This window comes from Elaeis guineensis, chromosome 11 (assembly GCF_000442705.2).
Source record: "Elaeis guineensis isolate ETL-2024a chromosome 11, EG11, whole genome shotgun sequence".
Lineage (NCBI taxonomy): Eukaryota > Viridiplantae > Streptophyta > Magnoliopsida > Arecales > Arecaceae > Elaeis > Elaeis guineensis.
This window is the reverse complement of record NC_026003.2, coordinates 117,843,360-117,865,410: the sequence shown is the minus strand read 5'-3', so window position 1 is coordinate 117,865,410 and position 22,051 is coordinate 117,843,360. Positions and strand designations below refer to the sequence as shown.

The following is a 22,051-nucleotide window of genomic DNA, read 5'->3' as shown; positions in this document are numbered from 1 at the left end:
CTTCCTCCTCCCACGTTTAAATGGTCCCGTGGCCCCACCGAAGAAGTCCTACCGCTTGGCTCAGCACATGACTTGCAGTGCCAGATACTACACAACCATCTCTTTTAAAGAGGGGTAGGATGCAGGTGGGCTCGGCAGATACAATTGAAATGGACTGATATGAAAATGCTTCTATATTTTAAAATTTAATTTTTATTTTTTAATATTTTTATTTTATTTTAATTTTGATTATAAATTAAATATATTAAAAATTTTGAAAATAAAATTTATTCCAACCAAACGGTTGAAATAGAAAGTAATTCATTTCTATTTTTATTTCAGAATCTAACCCTTTCTAACTAAAGACGCAGCACACATTTTGAAAGACAACTCATTCGCATCTCTGGTTGAAGGACACCTGCCCCTCTCTGACACATGGGATTTAATCTCCTTGACATTGATCAAGAGGATTGCTGCCCTCTTTATATGACATGAATGCAACGTAGGGAACTAGAGATGGAGCAACTGAACATTATGTATGTTTTTCTTTGAGCAAGAAAATTAGTGAGAGTTTTTCCTAGCACATCATACACTACGCAAGATAAAATAAACACCACAAAACTGAAGAGAAAAAAAAAATGACCTCCTTCATGTAGGAGAAGATTGTGTGTAAGCTCTGGTAGATACTCTTAAAATGATGAGAAAAACGATACTTAATGGATCTACTATTGCAACATCCCGACCGACACAATCTTTGCTTAAATTTTAAAATCATAAAGAGTTCTAATCTCCATAGAATGTATACGAAATATAATTTTGTACATAGATAAAGGCTCAATCTTTTTTTTGAGGTCCAAGAGAGGCACATAGCCACCCAGCATTTATTCAGTAATTAGATATTTACAAAATAAAAAATGAAAAGAATAGTAAGTAGAGTAAAGTAGGAATACAGAGAAATGAAGGGGGTAAAATAAAGAAAAAAAGAAAGACCCGCCATCAACCACATGAACATGAGACTAACATTTAGGAACAGGGATCTTGAACAAGTGCTGGTACAGACTTAACTTTTGATCAAGTTTTTTCATGCTCTAGACTTGAGTTTTCTTCATATAAATTAGATCAAAGATTAAACATGCTGATGCATTCATAAACTATAGAACTGAGAGAGAAGCATTTATATTCTAGAACTGGAGTGTGCAAAACTTGATATTAATGTATTCTACTTCCGTAACTAAACTTTCAATATTTTTTTGCTCAAAATAATCGAATTTTCATTATGAATGCAGGCATCTGAACTGGAAAGGAAAATAAAATAGAACACCTCAGTAGGACACATAGATTAATACATATATTAGAAGAATGCCTTCAGCCTTTTATGATCACATAAGAGGTGGGACATAGTGGACTTCCAGACAGCACATTGATTTTCTTCCTGAAACAGCACCTGCATGGTTGCCCCCGTCGTACCAAGGGTTATCAAATAGAAACCGTAATCATCCTCGGTGAAGGCACCATCTTTTATATCCTCCATTATATCAAATATTTTATCTGAAAAGAAACCAAAAACAAGAAAAAGAGTCATAGTATAACATCTTATTAGAGTTACAGGCATAGTTACAATATGGCCCTACATCATTTCCACAGAATCTAGTTATTAATTGCAGATTTCATGAAAATTCAAGAAACTTGAATCAATTATTTACGGACTACTAACAAAATCCTCACAATTTAAGCATAGGATATGTGCAAATTATTGATGACTATGTCATTTGATGCAGTTTTCCCTTCTTCTTCTTCAGCCAAATTTACAGATAGCAACATTTTCCTGCTTAGGTATTCGGTGATGATTCCATCCTTTGAATTCAGGATCACAATCTCCCGGCGGGGATGGGAACCAACAACTAGACTGAAGAGCCATAGTATACATGCAATGTTATGCAAACATATCAGAACTTTACAGCTTTTCCATTCTGTTTTATTTAATTTCTTCTAAATTCTGGAAAATTTTCTACATATTTTTCTTATTTCAGGTTGTACTGACTTTAATCTACCGAAGGAGCTATTTTTTTGAAGCTGTAGTTACTATACTAATGGTTCAGCAATGATATAAGGCAGCTCGGAACATGGACATAAGATTATAGATGTTTAATTGACTGTTGCTGCTGAAATTGTCACGCAGGGTGAAGTCCATCATAGTCTGATCTTTGATGATGCAAGTATGCTAAAATCACTATCTGGTGATCAGTCCTATGATAGTCTTGAATTAGGTGACTACCCAGCCTCTTTGGTATATTTATTTTGAGAAAAGATTATGGCCTAGCCTGGTCCAATTTGAATTTCAATGAAGAACAAGGAAAAAAGAGAAACATACTTTCCATTGCTACGTGACAAGAAATAGCAAGATAACATACAATTTATACAAAATCTCTACAGTATCTAAAATAGCATTATGTGTAGGAATTAAGAGGCACATGACCTTACACTCTTTAATTTTGTGAAAAATCCATGCAAATGCTTCTTTCCTAATCTCAGTGTGAGTTTATTATGCTCGAGGTAGACATACACCATCCTAAGTTGAACCCTCCCTGCTTAAATCCAAATAGGCGCAATTCAAACATCCATAAGGTCTATTGTATGTAAGGGACTGTAGAGCATATAAAATGTTAGATACTTGAAACATATTTTAAGGAAGAAAATTTAGTAAATGCTGAAGTACATGTGAACAAGATACAAAAAAGCAATTGTTGTCATCAACCCTTACCAGAAGGCATATGAATTAGGAGTTCAGTGCCTCCCACAAGAATCTTCTGGTCCTCCAAAGAATTCCTACAAGCCTCTGCTCTCAAGTGTTGCAGCTCCTCTTAGAACTGTACCCATCAGATATATTAGGAAAAATTACTGAGGAAAAAACAACATTTTAGTCTTGATTAAGTTAAACTATCATGGTTGTGGATGTGTTTTCATGTACCAAGTTAGAAACGTGAAATTTTTCTGTTTCTAGGAGACTTTTGGTTGCCAGATGTGGAAGTCAAAGAGCGGATGGTTAAAAGAATGGAACAAATCAAAACCTATGAACTCCAAAAGTCCAACTTAAACATAGATCATCCTCGAGACAATTTCAATATATTCTAAAAAAAGAACATTTGAAGGCTCAGATTTGTAAGTTTTTTACTTATTTTTTGGGCAAAATCGGAAATTATCATGATTTTCAGCAAATAGAGGAAGGCAAAGTCTTCGAAACATCATTCATAGTTCTAATATTTGGTGCTTTGTCATAATCATAAACAATACGGCATGCATATAAATTACTCTGATGCATATTAGGAATATGAAATAAGAAATTTCAGAAAACTAGCATAATTATGTTGCTTGTCTTGAGTTTGCACTGTTGTTTATCCAACCGCAGAGTATTACATGTTGCAGCAGTTGCAGTAAGTGTGAGCATATCAGCAGGAGTTAAAGTTGCCAAGCCCTTGCTAATGACCGATTCGACATGAACTCTACTTGCACCCAGAGACTCAGCTGCTTCGGCACACACAACCGTCACCAAGGCTGCAGCAGAAGCAACCACTGTATTCATCTTCTTACTGCACTCCCCTCCATCGCTATCCATGCTTGAGTTCTTCAAATTACTTGGTTCAAATCTGCAATTGGCTACAGTGCCTGCAATGCCTGCAGCCAGCCTCGCAACAGATAGAGCTGCATTGACTTGAGCCACTTGCAGTCGCAGCTCCTCCTTCCTCTTTATTTTGCTTCCTCTCAACAAGTTGCTGAATACTTCACCACCTAGCCATGTGTTCATATTGCAAAAGGATACAAGGTGATCAGATTGGGAAGAACTCTAAAAATTTTTGATGCATTCTTTTCTTACCCATTTTCTATAAATTCTGTGCTTTTGAGGAGATGTTGGGGCAAACGTTCCAGTGGAAAGCACTGTCTGTTAAGATCAATAAAAAAAAAAAAAAGAATGCTATTCAGTTAGAGTTGCATGGATGTGGGTCTTATATATGATACCTGGTCCTAGGGCTATGCAGTGTAGACAGGCCAAAACAGATTCCATACCCATATTTGGTCCATGTTGCTACTACTTCCATTTAAACAGACCTCGTTCTTCTCTGTTCCTAGCTCTTCTAGCTCTTCATCATGCTCCTCTGGCCTACAGTCCTCAAGGCATGGCACTAGGCTCTACATCAAAACTTAAGGCTGTCAATGTGAATACTCCATCTTGATTCATTGTAATAGCCTGTGGATAATCTGAATTTTTTCTCTAAATTTTGGATTCATACATATTTTAACAGAGAAGAATATGGTGCACTCGCAAGACTATTGTTATAAAACATCTTATTCTATATAAAATATAAAGAACCTTTTTTTCACTTACATTTGATGAGAGTATTTGAAAGAAGTTGGAAGACGAGGGACTCCAAGTCCTAGAGAGGAACTCCATAGCCCGATGAGGACTTTTTGGGACCTCCTAGGGATGATAACAAGCCAAGTGCTGTGATTTCTCTCTAGACAGCTCCACAGCTTTCTGTTCATGTGTCTTCTCCATTCTCTCATTCTATAACATGGCGAGAGAAGATAAAATACCAAAGAGCAAAGTAAGTTTTCATGTGATATCCACAACTGAAAGGAAATTCTTAGCCAGTTAACATCCTTTCATGCTTCCAACTGTTCAAGAAAAATTCTCAGTTGAAAATAATAAAATGGTTATATCAAAAAAAATAAATAAATAGAATGGCCAATTTGGTTAGTGGAAGAGACACTGATTTTATTCTAAAGAGAAACATTGTGAATTTGTGATCCTCTAGAAACAGTTACATACATTTTATTTCATAAGAAATATACTATATCTAGTCTTAGAATATACTAAAGCAACTGAACTAGAGTAACCAAAAAACATTAAATAGCTATTATTAACTTGCTCACCATTGAACAAGAGAGTGAAGAATGTCTCAAGAGAGAGACCCTTCCAAATTTTATTCCTTTTTCAGGTTCCTCCATGCAAGAAGCAGTTAGACCTGCTGCGAGAGCAAAAATCATGGAGCTGAAAGCTTGAATTATAGCGTATAACGTAGTCATGACTTTGTCGAAGAAATTGGTTAATAAATAATATAAATTTCATGATGTCAAATTGATGCCATTAGCCAACCTAATGTCTCCAAAGAAAATGTATGTTTTGTCAATAACTATTTCTTCTGAAAATCATTCAGTTGAATGGATGAACCACCAGCATTTTAAAGAAGCCACAAATACATATATAGGGGCAACACTGCCTTTAAACAATTACATGGGTAAAAGCATCAAGGAAAATGAACAGAGAAAATATAAAGGGTAGAATATTTCATGAGATTCTTTTCTTTTTGAAAATATCTTGTTGCTTTAATCACTACACAGGCACATGAGTGAAAAGAGAGTCATGAAAGAAGAGCATTAGTGTCTGAAATAACCATCAAAAAGAACAAAATACAGTGGTGGCAACACTCCACAAGCAACCACCATTAAGACCAACACCAACCCATGGTTTCCCAAAGAAGAATTGCTCATGAGTGCAAAAGCATATTTTATAACAAGCTAAATACTAGAGGAACAAATCCATCACCCATAGTAGAAGAATAAAGAAAACCAAAATGGAAGTACCCAAGCATGCCAAATGACGAAGTACCTCCTTGCCTGACGCGTGCTTCTTGTGTGTCCTTCCGTACATTCTAAATGAAGAAGGCACCGGGAAAGCACGAAACATGCTTATGTGAACCTTGATAATACCAAGGCATTGTTTATCATATTATGTTATAGATGTTATACCAATCGTCCTCACTCTAGGCCATCTTTCCTTATTGGGAATGTCGAATACTTATAAACTAGATGATCTTGAATTATTTAAAACACAATTTTCCTTATTGGGAATGTTGAATACTTATAAAATCACCATTTGTTTTTTTAATAAGACAGTACTATGAACCCCAGAGAGGTTTGACCCTTACCAACATTTTATTACACTTTGGCATCACGATCATGTTATCTCTTAAAACATTCTTGGTTTCTTATTGTTGCGGCCAATCGCCTCGTCGTCCGATCGCCGGAAAGCGTGCACCTGCAAAAGGAAGTTCGCACTGACCGGAGGCGGCTCCGGCGGGGACCCTCCGACGGTCAAGTCAGAGAGGTGACTGGGCAACAGTGAAATGCAGACAGAGAGCTCTGAGAGGGAGAGAGGGAGAGAGAGGGGCGAGCCTGCGTATGTGGGAGAGACGGGCGGATCGATCCCTTGCACTGTTGCCTTCCCCGGTATATATAGTGGAGCACGGTATGGCGCCATCATTAATGGCGCGGACAAGTGAGGAACTGTCAACTCACTGTAGGCTGTCAGAGCCGCCGTGAAAATGTCATGTCGCCGTGTAGCCGTCTAATCACCAGGGTTGACCCGGTTCTCTGCGGGACAATGCCCCTAGGTAACTGTGCCGCATGTCCGTGTCAGAGCTGACAACGTCTGGCGGCCGTACGGCGATTGGTGGAGTCGGCCGACCCAGGGTCGGTGGCCAGCAGAGTGGCGTCGGACTCCTCCGTCGGTCGGCGAGCTTCATGTGGGTCGGCTACCGGACCTCTGGGTTTAGTCGGTCGGGAATGGACCGTGGAATGGCCACAGTTAGCCGCTGATGGCGTCCGTCGGTCTGTCGCCCGACTTACGATCGGCCAGTCAGAGTCGTCCGTCGGGTCGTCGGTTAGTCGGCCGGGCTGCCAGGTCGGGCCCTCCGATAGTCGGTTAGTCGGGCCGCCAGACGGTCGGGCCCTCCGATAGTCGGTTAGTCGGGCCGCCAGACGGTCGGGCCCTCCGATAGTCGGTCGGTCGGTGGGTATCCCCCAACAGTTGCCCCCCTCCACTCCCAAGTCGGGTGGAGAGCTGGTCGATGTCTTCATTCGGGTAGCAAGGCCGGACGACTGGGAGTGGATTTGTCGCATGTGCAGATCCGACCGTACCGCCGGCTGATCCGTTGTCAGACATCTCACGAATCCCAGTGATCCGAACGTCTAGTCGATGCCGGAAGTCGCGCCGGCGTCAGGTGTCAGACGCCACGTCTTGTCGTTGTCAGTCGTCACGTCGGTGCCAGAAGATCGGGTGCCGGACGATACGGCGTCAGTCGATCGGATATTCGGCGCCGATCGTGGATGAGGCGTCCCATCGGGAACGCGGACCGGCGCGGGCGGCCGACTGCGGAGCCAACCCCCGCGCGCCGCGTGTCAAGGTGGTTGGCCGGCGCCCGCTCCGGCATTAAATGCGGGCGGTGCGGGCGTCCCGGGGCGAAGCGCGCCGTATCCTTAGCCAACCGGCGGGCGCCACGCGTCGCGCATCTGGAGGACCTTGGTCGGCGCGGGAGCATCTCGGCCGTCGGTCGGCCCTATATATATAGGACCTCCCGGACCCTGACCCACATTTGCCATTTGCTGGGGAAACTCTGTCCGGGCGATCTTTCGGTCATCGCGGGCAGAGCTCTTCTCTACTTCCGGAGGGTCCATCGGGTTCGTGGTCCTCCTTCCCCTTCTTGCTTTCTTCCCTCCTTTCCTTTCTTTCGGTTCCTTTTTGAAAATACATGTAATCGGCTTCGGCCCGACTTTGTAATTTCTTTTAATCAATGAATGAAATTGTCTTCTCTTTTGCTTCTTGTTTGTAATGTTTCTTATCGCTGTAATGTCGAACCCTAGTCGCCAACTTAGAGAAGTCGCCAACTCGGGTAAGTCGGTAGGACCTAACCGGCTTGCACAGCTCCGAAGTAGCTTGTGTCCCGACTTTAGGTCGGTTTTCAATAATTGTAGTCGTTATTCGGGCGCATCTGTTAAGTCGAAATCCGATCGAACCTGGTAAGGTTCGGTAGTCGGACTTCCGTAGATGCGTTCAGTCGAACATTGACCGGCGCAGTGTCGGGGGAGCGATAGTAAGTCGGATCCCCAAGCTCTTGCGTCGGGTTCTCATGTCCTTCGACAGACAGTGGCGAACCGAGTGTCGTTCAGCCGGCCGCAGGTCGGTCGGCGAGTAGTGGGTGCGACTAAGGTCGCGTCATGTGATAGACGGTGGTAAGCCGAATATCCCTCGACCGGTCGTAGCCTGGTCGGAATGTCGCGGCAACAGCCGCGTGGGCTTTTAGCCTTTCTTCAGTCGGGGCCCGATCGATCAGTCGGCCGATGGATTCTGCCCGAAAATTCGACCGTAGAAGGAGTACAAACTCCCGTCATCGTAGATGCATCGGTCCGAGTAAGGGGCCGATGTGTCGTCGGTTCCAGGTCCGCGTCGATGCGTCGGGGCTGAGCGCCGATCAGTAGTCGAAGAGTTAGAACTCTGATTTTTCAAACTGAACTTGTATTCCGATGATTGAATTACAGAATTCACTGGTAATACAGCTTCAAGTTGTCGGCGTTCCAAGTCTGGGGAATGGTTTTTCCCTCAAGGGTTTCCAGCCGATAGGCTCTCGGCCCGAAGGTGTCAGCAACCTTGTAGGGTCCTTCCCAGTTGGGAGCCATCTTCCCTTGGTCCAAGGGCTTCGACACCTCCGCCTTCCTCAAGACTAGGTCGCCAGGTTTAAAGAGCTTTGGTCTGACCTTGGCGTTGTAGTACCGGGCGACCCTCTGTCGGTATGAGGCCATTCGGATTTGAGCCTCATCTCGCAGTTCGGGGAGGAGGTCTAGGTCGGCCCTCCGGCTTTCGGAGTTGTCCGGCTTGCGGTACTGCTCGACCCTTGAAGATGGCAGGCCGATCTCGAGCGGGATCATAGCTTCTGTCCCGTAGGCCAAACTGAACGGCGACTCCCCGGTCGGGACACGGGGGGTCGTTCGGTAAGCCCATAGGACGGAGCCCAGCTCGTCGACCCAGAGACCTTTGGCTTCGTTCAGTCGGGTCTTGAGTCCATGGAGCAAGGTTCGGTTCGTCACCTCGACCTCGCCATTGGACTGTGGGTGCCCGACTGAAGTTAGTCGATGACGGATGTGGAACCTGGCGCAGAAGTCCTTGAAGTCTTGGTTGTCGAATTGCCGTCCGTTGTCGGTGATGATGGTGTGCGGCAATCCGAACCTGAAGATGATGGACTTTTGGACGAAGTCCTCCATCTTCCGCTCGGTGATCTGCGCCAAGGGCTCGGCCTCGACCCACTTCGTGAAGTAGTCGATGGCGACAATGATGAACTTCCTTTGGCCCGACGCCGGTGGGAAGGGGCCGAGAATATCGACTCCCCACTGAGCGAAGGGCCACGGAGCGACAATGGGAGCGATTTGGCTGGCCGGTTGGCGCTGAATATTGGCATACTTCTGGCATGGCTCGCACCTTCGGACCAACTCTGCCGCATCCTTTCTCATGGTCGGCCAGTAGTAGCCCTGTCGCAAGACCTTGAAGGCTAAGGACTTGCCCCCCAAGTGATTCCCACAAATTCCTTCGTGAACCTCTCGGAGAGCGTAGTCGGCGTCGGTCGGTCCCAAACACCTGAGCAGAGGGAGGGAGAACGACCTCTTGTAGAGTCGGCCGTCCATGATCACATATTGTGACGCCGACCATCGGAGTCGCTTGGCCTCCGCGGGATCTTTGGGACTGGTCCCGTCGGACAAGTACCGGACGATCGGGTCCATCCAACTTGGTTCGGACGTTAGCTGCTGCACTTCTTCGACCCGATCAATGCTCGGCTGTTGGAGGTTTTCGACAAACGTCCGACCCAAAGAATCATAGGCCGACGTTGCCAATCTGGAGAGAGCATCGGCACGGGCGTTCTCCGTCCTGGGGATGTGGGAGATCTCGAAATACTCGAGGCGGGCCACGAGATCCTTTACCTTCTGAAGATACTTGATCATGGTCGGATCTCGCGCCTCGAAGTCGCCCTTGACCTGCCCCACGATCAGCTGAGAGTCGGAGAATGCCCGGAGGCTGTCGACGCTCAATTCCTTCGCCATCCTCAAGCCCGCGAGGAGTGCCTCGTATTCGGCTTGATTGTTGGAGGCCTTGAAGTCGAACCGGAGGGCGTATTCGGTGACTACCCCGTCCGAGTTCGTGAGCAGGAGCCCGGCCCCGCTTCCCTGAGCGTTGGAGGCTCCGTCGATGTGAAGTACCCAGGTGGAGATCGGGTCCCGCTCAGAGACCGAATCTCGTCCCGGGCCTTCAGCTCCTGACCTTTTGTCGGTCGTCGGGCATTCGGCGATGAAGTCGGCCAAGACCTGAGCCTTCAAGGCAGGCCTTGGTCGGTACTGAATGTCGAACTCGCTAAGCTTCATTGCCCACTTAGCGAGTCGTCCGGATGTGTCGGGTCGGCGCAGTACGGCCCTCAGGGGCTGGTTGGTGAGTACCACGATGGCGTGGGCCTGGAAGTATGGGCGGAGCCGTTGCGCGGAGACGGTCAGGGCGAAGACCATCTTTTCCGTCTCCGAGTATCTGGCTTCGGCGCCGTGGAGCACTTTGCTGATGTAGTAGATGGGCTGATGGGTTCGGCACTCGTTTTCCCGAACGAGCACCGAACTGATCGCCTCAGAAGATGTGGCCAAGTAGAGATACAAGGTCTCCCCGACCTGCGGCTTTACGAGCAGCGGCGGGGAAGCCAGGTACTTTTTCAGGTCTTCAAAGGCCTGTTCGCACTCATCCGACCAAGAGAAACCATTCGCCTGGCGCAAGGTTTTGAAGAACGGGAGGCACCTTTCAGCTGATCGGGAAATGAATCGGCTAAGAGCGACGATTCTCCCGTTCAGTTGTTGGACCTCCTTCTTGGTGTTCGGATGACGCATGGCGAGGATCGCCTTTATCTTCTCAGGGTTGGCCTCGATCCCTCTCTGAGAAACGAGGAATCCGAGGAACTTCCCCGAGGTCACCCCGAAGGCGCATTTGGTCGGATTGAGCTTCATTCGGTGTCGTCGAAGGGTGCGGAAGGTCTCCCCGAGATCCTGAACATGGTCCGGGATCTGCGTGCTCTTCACCAGCATGTCGTCCACATACACTTCCATGTTGCGGTCGATCTGATCTTTGAAGACCTTATTGACGAGTCGCTGGTAGGTGGCACCGGCGTTCTTCAATCCGAAGGGCATCACCCTGTAGCAGTAGAGGCCCTTGGGGGTCACGAACGCGGTGTGCTCCTCGTCTTCAGGCGCCATCCGGATCTGATTGTACCCGACGAAGGCGTCCATGAAGCTGAGCAGTCGAAATCCGGACGTCGCATCCACCAGCTGGTCGATCTTTGGGAGCGGAAAGCTATCCTTCGGGCATGCTCGGTTGAGGTCGGTGTAGTCGATGCAGATCCTCCACTTCCCGTTGGCTTTCTTGACCATGACGACATTGGCGAGCCAATCGGGATACGTGGATTCCCGAATGAAGCCCGCTTCGAGCAGCTTGTCCACTTCCTCGTCGATGGCCTTCTGCCTTTCTGGGGCGAAGGACCTTTTCTTCTGCCTCACCGGTTTCATCGTCGGATCGATGTTGAGTCGGTGAGTCATTGTTTCCGGAGGGATGCCCGACATATCAGCTGCCGACCATGCGAATATGTCGGCGTTGGCCGTCAGGAGCTCCGCCAGTCGGTGGCGTTCGGCGTCGGGCAATTGAGACCCGACCCAAACTTTTCTGTCGGGATTTTCTCCTATCGGGATCGCCTCGAGCTGCTCGGCCGGCGAACCCCGCTCTTCCTCCTCCCGTTGATCCAGTTTGTCGATTGTCAGGGGATCCTTTGTCTCGTTGCTTTGGGCGGAGATTTGAAAGCATCGTCGGGCGAGCTGTTGATCTCCGCGCATCTCCCCGACTCCGTTTCTGGTCGGGAATCGAACAAGGAGATGGTACGTCGAGACGATCGCCCTGAGGGCGTTCAGTCCGGGTCGCCCGAGTATGGCATTGTAGGCCGAAGGGACTTGGACGACCGCGAAGATGAGGGAGACCGTGCTTTGCCGTTGTTCGGTACCGACCGTCACGGGCAGGGTGATTTCTCCTTCTGTCGTGACGGTGTCTCCGGCAAAGCCGATCAAGGGCGTGGAGACCCCACTAAGTCGATCCGTCGGTAGTCGCATTCGGGAGAAGGTCGAGTAAAACAAAACATTTGTCGAACTTCCATTATCAACAAAAATTCGTTTTACATCGTAATTGGCTATTGTCGCCGACACAACAACAGCGTCGTCGTGGGGAGTCTGGATGCCCCGAACGTCGTCTTCCGCGAAGGTGATTACGTCGTTCGGTCGTGGCTTTTTCGTCGGCTCCCCCCCTGTAGACGTCCCCGATCCCAGCCGCTTGAAAATCATGTTGATGACTCCGGCCGTCGGCTGGTTAGTCGGTGCCTCTTCAGTCGGCTGGGGGCGTCGATCGGCAGTCGGTCGGGTCGGCGGACCCTTTCGAAACTTGCCGAGATACCCTCGGCGGATGAGATTTTCGATCTCGTCCTTCAACTGGATGCATCACTCGGTGTCGTGGCCGTGGCTCCGATGGAACCGACAGTACTTCCGATGGTCGAGGCCCTTTGCCTTCAGAGGCGGAGGCCGTCGCAGGTATTCCTTCCCTTCGATCTCCATCAAGATCTGCGCACGGGGAGCGGAGAGAGGAGTGTAGGAGTCATACCTGGGACGCACCGACCTCGGAGTCTGTCGGCGGGGTGATTTTTGGATCTGTCGGGGTGGAGAAAGCCGACTACCGGCCGGGGGCCTGCTTGGTTCGGCGGGCTCCCGACCTTTTCTTCGCTTCTCCTTCGGACCCCTGGGCTCGACCAAGCGTCGGTCGGACGCTCCTTCGTCCGCGCGCATATACTTGTATGCGCGCTCCAGTAGCTCGGCGTATGTTCGGGGGAGGGTCTTGTCCAGAGAATAAGTAAATCGGGACGACCTCAGGCCCCTCTTCATGGCTGAAACCGCCATGTCTTCGTTGAGGTCCCGGACCTCGAGCGTGGCAGCGTTGAATCGCGCCACGAAGTGTCGGAGCGTCTCGTTTTCCCCCTGCTTGAGGGAGAAAAGGCTATCCGACGTTCGCGGCGGCTTTCGGCTGGTGCTGAAATGGGCCACGAACGAGTGCTCGAGCTGCGCGAAGGAATGGATACTGCCCGATCGAAGACCGGAGTACCAAGCCCTGGCAGCCTTGCGAAGTGTGGCGGGGAAACCGATGCAAAAAAGAGCGTCGGTTGCCCCTTGAATTGTCATGAGAGCTTTATAGCTCTCGAGGTGGTCGACTGGGTCGGTGGAGCCGTCGTAGGGCTCCACGTGCGGCATCTTGAACCGACTGGGAATCGGCTCGTCGAGGACCAGTCGGGAGAGAGGTTGGGCGGTCTGGAAGTCGACGTCGTTCGAAGACTTCTGGCCGTCCATCTGCAATTGGGCGAGTCGGCGGTCGATCTCCTCGAACCGTCGCTCGTAGTCGTCCGCTCGTCGATGCTGGGAGACCCCAGGAGTGGAGCCTCCGGAAGACTCTGAAGGAGAGGCCGACGGTGTGCGCGGCCGCTTTTCCTTCCTCGCCCGTTCCAACGGGGAAGGAGAGGGCCGCTGGGACCGTCGGTCGTCGCGCCGAGGTCGACCCTCCTCCTCCCCGTGGGAGCGCTGTTGGGAGTGCTCGCCTGGAGGCGGCAGGGGTCGGCGCGACCGTCGGCGGCTGCTCCTGGAAGGCATAGGCCGGGCCGCCGGTTGTTGCTGGAGGCTTTTGACTGCGTCGGTCAGTACGGTCATCTGCCGTACGATGGCCGCAATCTGGGCCTCCGTGGTCACTGCAGGGCGCGGAGAGCTAGGCTCCGCCGCCGGTGGTGGTGGAGAGGCCTCTTCCCGGCGGGAAGAGCGCCTTGCCGACCCAGTGACTCTCGATCGTTGAGCTCTTGTCTTTGTCATGCTGTCCCCTACCTGGCGCGCCAATCTGTTGCGGTCAATCGCCTCGTCGCCCGATCGCCGGGAAGCGTGCACCTGCAAAAGGAAGTCCGCACTGACCGGAGGCGGCTCCGGCGGGGACCCTCCGACGGTCAAGTCAGAGAGGTGACTGGGCAACAGTGAAATGCAGACAGAGAGCTCTGAGAGGGAGAGAGGGAGAGAGAGGGGCGAGCCTGCGTATGTGGGAGAGACGGGCGGATCGATCCCTTGCACTGTTGCCTTCCCCGGTATATATAGTGGAGCACGGTATGGCGCCATCATTAATGGCGCGGACAAGTGAGGAACTGTCAACTCACTGTAGGCTGTCAGAGCCGCCGTGAAAATGTCATGTCGCCGTGTAGCCGTCTAATCACCAGGGTTGACCCGGTTCTCTGCGGGACAATGCCCCTAGGTAACTGTGCCGCATGTCCGTGTCAGAGCTGACAACGTCTGGCGGCCGTACGGCGATTGGTGGAGTCGGCCGACCCAGGGTCGGTGGCCAGCAGAGTGGCGTCGGACTCCTCCGTCGGTCGGCGAGCTTCATGTGGGTCGGCTACCGGACCTCTGGGTTTAGTCGGTCGGGAATGGACCGTGGAATGGCCGCAGTTAGCCGCTGATGGCGTCCGTCGGTCTGTCGCCCGACTTACGATCGGCCAGTCAGAGTCGTCCGTCGGGTCGTCGGTTAGTCGGCCGGGCTGCCAGGTCGGGCCCTCCGATAGTCGGTTAGTCGGGCCGCCAGACGGTCGGGCCCTCCGATAGTCGGTCGGTCGGTGGGTATCCCCCAACACTTATATAAGCAAAAAATATCCTAAAGATCATATAAGTTTTTCCCTTCGTTTAAGAATTTGTTCTCCAAATTGTTTTGGAAGGGAAAGTGAACTCTAGGGAAGCAAAGGTAGAAAATGACTGACTTGCATGTCTAAGTTGTAGCACCATATCCTCTACTACCATATAACGAGAAATCTAAGATTATGTATCCTTCCACAGAGCTCCTCTCTCTCTCTCTCTCTCTATATATATATATATATATATATATATATATATATATATATATATATATATGTATGTATGTATGTATGTATGTATGTTTGTATATGTTTATTAAATGTGCACTTAGCAAAGTTTTATTCACTAATTGTTCAAAATCCAATAGTGCATGCGATTAACATTATGATGATGAAAAATGCAGTCTTCTTGAGGGAGATGATGAACAGCAAAGTCATACCACTACAGTGAAAATGGTAAAAGGCGATGCTATAAAAGGTATTTTACGACGCTAATAAGCGTCGGAAATAAGCTTTACGATGCTTCAAAAAGCATCGCGAAAGCGTCGTCTATGTAAGAGTGGAGACGAAAAGCGCCGATACTTTTTAAAAGCGTCGCAATATTTTCTAACGACGCTTTAAAGCATCGTAAAATTAAATTTTATCGGTGCTTTTTAGCGTCGTTAATGACAATGCGTCCTCCACTCTACCAAGATGCTTTTCGAAGCGTCGACAGTTAAGTCACTAGCGACGCTTATAAGCATTGTTAATCAGTCTATTAACGACGCTTATAAGCATCGTTAATTTTTTTAACAGAAAAAAAAATATACAGATTTTATATACAAAAAAAAAATACATACATTCCTGTACAAAATTATATCAATTATTCAAACATAAATCTGTACAATCACCACCATTCACACCAAAAGCAAACTTCAATAGCAAATTTAACAAAACCAAAAAATATTATTTTATATAAATAAAAATAAAATACTAGTCGTCCATTACAATCAAGAGTTTAACCTAACTAAAAGCAGAAAATATAAGACTACAATAAAAATAAAATGATGTCAATCTGCAGGCGGATGGTCGTCGCTGTCTCCACGTGACGTGCCGCCGTCTCGATGGGTGCTTGATGTGCCACGAGCCTACAAGAAACATATGAAAAGCTTGATTTGCATATCTATAAATAAAAATATATAGATCATTAAATTAATACAAAAATATATATTTAATAATATATGTTTATCTGAGATGGGCCATACATCTCTAATAAAGATGTAAGCCGATCAATCTATCTCCTCATGACCTGCATCTCGGCACGGCTCTGTCGCATCTCCTCCATCTCAGCGGCATGACTCTGTCTAATCTTCTGTATCTCCGCCTCGAGTTTGCGGATACGTGAATCCTGAGCATCTACTGCAGCATGCTGCGTATATCTACTAACCTCATATAACTGAGTGGGGGTGACTCCTACTCCATAACCCCTCACTCGGCCGTAGTACTCTGGTCTCATCAACTCTGTGAACACCTCGGCCTCGATATGGCTCTGCTGCGTAGATGCTGCAGACTCGTCGTCATGCTCCGCAATGAGAGATGTAGCCCTCTCCTGCATTTATTTTGAAAATAAGAGTAATACATTAATAGCTAATAAAATTAAATTAAAATCATTGCAAAAAATAGAATATTAATAATACCGTACATATAAATCTCTCGACTCATCTCGAACAAAAGTACCATCCTGATGAGTATGAGTCATTCGGTAAAACTCCATTTTATCGGGTTCCCTCCCATGCTCATCCACCTACACAAATAATTTTAATTTTAAGCAAACAGTTATAACAATTTAAAAAAATATATAAGTATCATGATACAGACATGGTCCACGATACATAATGTATTAGTTATATAAATATTTCAACATAAAAATTTAAAGTTAATTATAAAAGTTTAAGGAACATACAAACTCCTGTCGGAGTCGTGCATAACTCTTCGACCCTGATGTATGAGGAACAGACTGAGCTGCTCGTGCAGCTCTACCAATAGCAGAATAAGTTTGTAAAATAAAGTAAAAAACTTGTTATATGTATAATATATAATATACAATATAAATCAATATTTTTATAAAATATTTAAAAAAAAAATAATAAGTAGATAATATACATGTGTCCTCTCGGAGAACCAATAATGAACCAACTCCATCCATTAATGAGAGGATACATCAGGAGGATAATTTCTAGCAACCTCCTCCTCTGTTATACCCTGTCTCATATAGTCCCTCTTCAATTGTGCTCTATATTCTTTCCATTTGCGGTTGAGAGACTTCATTACAAAATCATGAGTGGATGGAGGGAGAACAAACTTGCTCTATAAAAAAAAAAATTAAATGAAATAAATTATATAAGTGATTAACAAGCATTTTAGGATGAAGCTCCTGTCGGATACTCATTTCTTTTAAATCAAGATGCGCCTTCATGTTATTTTTGCTCTTTCCATCAAGGTTTAAAAATATTCCAAGTAAATTATCACAAACATTCTTCTCTATATGCATGACATCAAGATTGTGCCGAATAAGATTATGTTTTCAATAAGGTAAGTCAAAAAAGATATTTCATTTTTTCCATAAATGTTTACTGGACTGTTGTGTACATGCTATCATGCCATCTCATTGATGAAGCTGTTTTTGATGATGCATAAATCCTTTTCAATCTAGGTATAAGAGAAAATTAATGCAATACCTTCGTCGGTTTCTTTTTACTCCGCGTTGCATCCAATTCATTCAGTACATCATCTCGATCTTCTTTTTATATTATCCATCTTGAAGACCCACATACATTGCATGACTCTTGATTAGCATTTTCACCCTGATATAACATACAATCTTTCGGACAACTATGAATCTTTTCGTATCCAAGATCCAATTTCTTTACTACTTTCTTGGCTTCATAATACGATGGTGGTAAATGAGTGCTTTCTGAAAATGCATCCTTTAATAACTTGAGCAGCATGGTAAAACTCTTTCTAGACCATCCATTCAAATATTTTAAATAGAATAAATGTACAAGAAAAGAAATCTTAGAAAATTTCGTACAATTCGGATATAATTCTTTATCTACATCTTTCATTAAGGTGTGATAACGAGCTGTCTCATCATTAGATGTATGTATAGGCTCCTCAACATGCATACGTTCCGTATGCATATATCTATCAAATATCCCAACTATTTCTTGTATACTACTGGATTCTCCTAAATTTTGAACATCAAGTCCAAAAGCATCTGTGATCAAACCCCTTATATCATCATCTCTTGCAGAATTATCTTGTAGGCTAGTGGATCCAAAATGAGTCAGGGATTGGTTACCTGATGATGGCAACATAGATTCTCCATGAAAAATCCAGTTGGTATAACCTCTTAAAAAATCATTCCATACCAAATGTTCTTCAACAATTTGTGGATCTAAAGAAGAACTATTTACACATTAATGACATGGACATAAAATCTTTCCATTCAAACTACTTTTCTCCATACCAAATTTAATGAAGTCATGAACTCCATCTAAATATTATTTACTATTCTTTGGTTTATTTATTCAACTTTTGTCCATTGTAGGATAAAAATGATTGAACTTGCAACTTATCTAAAAATAAGAAAAATTATACAATCTATATTAATACAATGAGTAAAAAATATCAGTCATTTCATAAAATCCAAAAAAATAACAGCTATTGTAGTTCATTATATAACTTGAAGACTCAAAAATACATCTAGATATGATATGGTTTACATAGTAAATGCTTGCTATCATCAACTAATAGGTAAAGAAGGTCATATCCCATTCAGAAAATGCATTAATTCTATAGGTCAATTACAGTAATCAAATGATATGTAACAAGAGCCGAAAAAAATTTCGACAGTATTTTTTCTTAGTTCTCCCGTATAGGGAGAATAAAAAAAAAATACCGTCCGAAATTTTTTTCAAACCCTCAGCATATCATTTGATTATTGTAATGACCTATAGAATTACTCATATTTTTCAAACTGTCCATACTGGACAATCAATTGACTAATGTACATAATTCTTTTATCCGTACAAAAATAAATAAATGTACGGATACAATAGAATATGTACATTAATCAAAAGACGGATCTATGATTCTATGCAATATAATTTTTTTTTAAATTAATTCATAATTAACATTGTCTGGCATCTTTCATCAGCCTGAGCGCGTAGGGCTGGATGCCTTCGATGCCAACTGAGACCAAAGACCCGAGCGTGCAAGGCCGAGACCTAAGTCTCATGCATGTTAATTAAATATTATGCACTGTGTCATAAACTTTTAACAATTAAATTAGATAATTATTCGATGGTAACCAAATAATAAAAGAATCAATAAAATAAACCCTTAGGATTAGCATGCATCCTAACCAAGTCATTCAAAATTTTCATATACAATAAAATAAACAATCTCTTTCCCAAAGTCAGTCTAGCCATCAAAAGCTAAGGCATCACAATTAAATCTAAAAATAATTAACAAAAATAATTAAAATATTATCTAAATCCTCTAACTACTACGTACATTTCCAAATAATATCATACACAAGAATAATCTTCCAATCTAAAAAATAAAATATTATTAAAGAAATGAATTACTTACAGTGGACAATAATACAAGAAAATACTGGATGATATTGTTTTCGTCAAATACCTGCATTCAATAAAAAATATGACAGTCAATAATTAATATATATTTTATCTATTTTAAATTATCCAAAATATATTAAAAAAATTCAAATTATATACCAAAGATCGGAGAGTGAGGGGGTGGAGGAGCACTGGTAGTTGGAAGGAAGGCGGTGCGATCGGGGAGCAAGGGGGCCAAGGAGCACGGCCCGTTGGGAGGGCCGGAGATGGGTGTCGGAGGTCGAGGAGGGAGGACAGCGGGGCCACCTGTCGGCTGGGTCGGTGGCCGGGCCAGGGGGCAGTGGGGTGCGGTGTCGGAAATGGGTGTCGAAGGTCGGGGAGGGAGGACAGGGGGGCCACCTATCGGCTGGGTTAGTGGTCGGGCTGGGAGGGCAGGGGGGTGAGGGGGGCAGTGGGGTACGGCGTCGGGGAGGGGGATGGTGGGATACGGCCAGGTCAGGGAGGGGGATCGGGGGGGTCTTTTGGGCCTGCAAAGATGGCGCCGGGAGGGGGGAGAGGAGGAGGGCCAGTGGGGTGGCTTCGAGAAGGGTGGACGGCGTATGGCGTGGACGGCGCGGGTGCGGCGTAGATGGATGCGGCAGCAGAGGGGAGCGGCGGACGGTGGTGCGGTGTGGACGGCGGGTGCGGCGCCGGCGGTAGAGAATCGACGGAGATGGGGGCCGGGAGGAAATTAGGGCACGGGAGAATGGGAGGAATGGATGGGAGGGGCGGCGGCAGATAGATTAGGGCACGGAAGAATGGGGATCGAATTAAGCGAACCTAACGACGCTTTTTAGCGTCGTTAAATAATGACGCAAAAAAATGTCGGTATTTTCTTTATTTAATGATGTTTTTGCTAAAAGCGTCGGCGTTGATAATGCTGAAATTTTACGATGCTTCTAAGCGTCGTTAAAAATACGATGCTTTTTAAAAACGTCGGCAGGTCAGCGCAACCTGCCGACGCTTTCAAAAAAACATCTACAAAAAATGATGATTAATTTTTTTTTTTACTGTAGTGTGTATATATAAAAATACTATGACAAAATTTGCTATATTACCGTAATCTTGGGTCTCCACGTCACTTACAAGATATTGCATTTATTGAGCGGAAACCTAAAACAAAGTCATCACTATAACGTACATATAAGTTACATACCGTGATCATCTTAAACTTTAATCCACCTACAACGATTGGTTAAGGCACATAGCAAATGCTGCTCGCCTAGCTTAGTGGCATCATCCTCCAATCTAAAACCAGTCACATGAAAGATGAAAGCAACCAGGCAAGTAACAAGGGGATGCGTGCGAATTAGGTTTGGAGCCAAATTTCCCTAATGACCTGTATTTAAGTAGGTAAATCATATGGATTGAGGCCTTCATAGCTCAGTAATTGGAGGCAGACCACGTGCCCATGATCCCCAAGTCACACGAGGCTCGACGCGCCATCACGCTGGCTCCTAGTTTTGCATCCTCCATGAGTTAGCACTGCATTATTATTGGAGTGAGTGGGAGGGCCACCTATGATCTACAGGTTGATAGGGCTCATATATATGAAATTTGAATCATTAAGGAAGCACCTCACTTTTATTGGAAAGATGAATGAATATTGGCAAGCAAAGAAGGGAAAAAGGGAGGCACTTCATTTTTGTTAGAAATATTAATGATTATTATCTCCTCTAATGAGATCCTTGTTACGGTGGTACCTTCTATCTGTTTTTTTTTTTATTAAGTTATTTGAATTATTTTTGAAATTCTATGAAGTTATAAACTTTAGGAATTCTCCTTTCAACCATTTATCGTAGATATGAAGATCTATGTGGGCGTATATTTAGTTCCGAATCAACTATGAGATGGATGGATTTGGATATTTATATAGAATTTGGCTTCCGACTAATATTTTTAGATGAAATTTCGAATTGTTACAAATGATATTAAAGTAAATTTAGACTATGTCCCTTATAGACCACAGAATACTATAGCATAGATTTGTATGGATTAACTATAGATTAATCTTGGTATTTGTAATTAGATTTCTGATAAATATGATTGAATTTGAATGTATTTAAAGACTTATTCAATCAAAGACCGTGAAGATTTAAATGGAGGGAACAGAGGGAGCCTATGATGACCCACAGACATATGTTTAGTCCCATTATCTATGTGATAGGTAGAGCTTAAATGTCATGCAGAACCAAATAACTCAAATAACACTTTGTGGCCAGCTATTTTGGATGATATCCTCTCCCTGTGAGCAGCCCTTAGGAAAAAAAATTGCATCATCCTGCCGATAAGAAAATTCATATCCAAAAAAAAAAAGAAGAAAAGGTAAGAAAACGTCTACAATCTTCATGCGTCAGAAAACTAGGATATGATTACATAATTGCTTTTTTCTTCTTCCATTTGTAATGTTTCGTGCGCTTCTCAAGTGTTTGACACGAGTGACTAGTAGCGGCAAATACCCCCATCGTTTTTTCTCAAAGAAGGGTTAAAGAATGTTGCAAGCTATCTTTTTTATCATCCTGAATAATTAAAACTTCTGCATGCAATTTACTTTATAACCTTCAACTTAAGCAACCTTCAACTTAAGCTCTTGTAAATTTGTTTTTGCATGAAAAATAGGAACCAAGTTGTAACACCACAAGTCAGCCAACTTCCATTCGAGGGACATTTACGTTGGAGCCAATGGATATCGAACAAATGTTTGATCAGTGCAGAAAAACTAATTGAAATAATGTTTCATACAAATTTCTTTTCTTCTTTTTTTTTTAAAAAAAAAGGAAACCAGGGAGGGTAACTGATAACCCCTTCCAGATT

The 22,051-nt window shown here is 45.0% G+C and overlaps 1 long non-coding RNA gene and 1 pseudogene across 1 annotated transcript; both read right to left on the bottom strand.

Annotated features, from left to right (window-relative positions):
• Positions 1 to 1,181: 1,181 nt before the first annotated feature.
• LOC105054322 (uncharacterized) lies at positions 1,182 to 6,021 on the bottom strand (annotated as a pseudogene).
• Positions 6,022 to 16,064: 10,043 nt separating this feature from the next.
• On the bottom strand, positions 16,065 to 16,584 carry LOC105037425 (uncharacterized). The gene is made up of 3 exons (XR_012135274.1): positions 16,519 to 16,584; positions 16,258 to 16,359; positions 16,065 to 16,164 (listed from the first exon to the last, which is right to left on the bottom strand). It is a non-coding gene; the product is annotated as an uncharacterized lncRNA (long non-coding RNA).
• Positions 16,585 to 22,051: the final 5,467 nt, after the last annotated feature.